Below are 2,187 nucleotides of genomic sequence, written 5' to 3'. Positions count from 1 at the left end.
TGCATCCCGGGTATCAGGTATCAGATATCCTAAAGTCAAAACCCAAACCTGTCCCAAACTCTATAGGGTTTTAATCTAAAATCCAAAACCCGTCCAAAACCTTATAAGATTTTAATCTAAAATCCCAAACCCATCCAAAACACTATAGAGTTTTGATAAATAGGTCCTACTAGGATTAGGACAGGTTAGATACCTGAAAATTCTCATGAAATTGCCATTCCTAATCAAGTGTCCAAGGTCATTGGCATATTGATGGCATTTAAATCAACAGTTAATTGGTTATCAAATTTTCACTTTTAACGGGAAATTTCAAGTTAAGGCTGTGATCGTGAAGTGAAGTGTGGACAGCTCGAACTTTTCTACAGTAAACCCTCCATAATTAATAGTTTTGATGGAAAATAGTTAACCCTAATCGGGATGTAATATTTTCCTTTTCACCTGACCTTCAACTTGAGATTTGTTTTCTTAGAATGAGTTTTGGCTTTTTCACTCTCTAAAACATGAACCTTAGGTTATGTTTGGTTTGAAAGAAAAAAAGTATGGTTTTAAAAATTAGACCGGATCTGACAGTTGGATTGGTTGATTTGAAAACCAATCAGGCAATCGGTTCTCTTTCATCCAAAAACTGTTGTTGGGCCAAAAACCATTGATTCGGCAAGTGACCTTTTGACCCGGACAACAGTTTTTAACATTTTTTTTTATTTTAATTATTTTTTAAATCAGAATGAACCATCCCTTTAAATCAGACTATCAGACCGTTTGATCCGGAAACTGATAGCCAAAATGATTCCATCCGGTCCAGTTTTTATAACATTGAGAAAAATAAAATAAAATAAAATAAAATGAAGAAAAACATGTACAAACCTTCTATGGGTTTCCCCGCCTTTTCTTACCTTTCTCTACCTTCTTGTTCAAACCAAACACTGCCCTAAACTAAGGTTGCATTGTTTTAGGCCTTTTTGCATTGAGATTTTAAAAATGAAATATGTGGTATGGTCCCATGTGCTTACAACTTATTGCCACCTGCTAACGTCAAGAAAGATAAAAAGAACATCATTCTCAAATCTCAATGTTACGTGGAAAAAGGGTTAGACTTGCCTTTCTTGGTGTTTCTACTAAATATATGAAACCTCTTCTCACTTCTCACTTTTCACTTTTCAAAACCACGCCCCCTGTTAGTTAGAGAGTGAAGAAAGGCTAAACATTGGGTTAATCAAATTCTCTCTCTTTCTTGTGTATATCTTCTCCCTGAAGAGCTGAAGAGGGATGTCTTTGTCTAATGAAATTGTAACAAAAGTAGGTTTTTGAAAATAATTTTATACTAATGTGATGTTTACATGACTGATTATTTTTATATTAAAGTTATTATTCAATGCCACGTTACATGCTAAAAAATAGAATCAGCTAAGAATCAGAAAATCACTATAAAACATCCCTAAAAACAATTAATTTTTGACTGATTTCTTAAAAATCACCAAAATCGGTAAGCTAATCAATGCCCGTTCCATTAGTAGTGACGTGGTTCCAAACATCACCTAAATCCTTTAACTAAAAAATAATTAACAAAATGACAAAAAGATTAGGGAGGTTTTATAAAATCTTATAAAAAAAAGTCACAAAAGGACAAAAGACCGAGAGGGGTAGTCAATGGTTTCATTTCCAACCGGCGAAGAGAAGCAAAAAATATCAAACGTCACCTGAGAGACTCGAACTCTCGCGGGGAAACCCCATGTACTTAGCAGGCAGAACCCTTAACCACTCGGCCAAAGCGACAATCGATTTCGAAGCTAGTATCTATCCAACAAGACTGAAAAACAATACAAAAAAAACCAGTATCGCTTTTTCCGGCATTCTTTCCGACCATTTCAGTTTCCGCCGGGCAGAGGATTCACTCGGTAGCAAGCTTTCAAGAATTATTTTCCAGCGCCCCCAATTTGCTTACCAATAAAAATTTCTTACAATTTATATGTTCAGGAAGCAAAAACTATTTCTGTTCTAACGTTCGAACTAAACGAGAAAGATAGGTGAAAAAACCTCCGATTCGCTTTACACAAGTGTGCTCCCTCACCTGGGAATTTCGTAATTTGCGTATTAACCAAAAAAAGTACAGTAGCTGAATGTATACACAGAGTAGACAAGCATAAAGAGAGAAAGAGACAAGTAACGATGACTACGCTATTCATTCAT

The 2,187-nt window shown here is 35.3% G+C and overlaps 1 non-coding gene across 1 annotated transcript; it reads right to left on the bottom strand.

The window, feature by feature from the left end:
- Window positions 1–1,691: 1,691 nt before the first annotated feature.
- Window positions 1,692–1,773, bottom strand: TRNAS-GCU (transfer RNA serine (anticodon GCU)). The gene has a single exon. It is a non-coding gene; the product is annotated as a tRNA-Ser (tRNA).
- Window positions 1,774–2,187: the final 414 nt, after the last annotated feature.

The sequence above is a fragment of the Nelumbo lutea genome, chromosome 4 (assembly GCF_056320005.1).
Source record: "Nelumbo lutea isolate HS-2025 chromosome 4, American lotus-T2T, whole genome shotgun sequence".
Classification (NCBI taxonomy): Eukaryota; Viridiplantae; Streptophyta; class Magnoliopsida; order Proteales; family Nelumbonaceae; genus Nelumbo; species Nelumbo lutea.
Note: the sequence above shows the minus strand (reverse complement) of the source record. Positions and strands in the feature narration are given on the sequence as shown.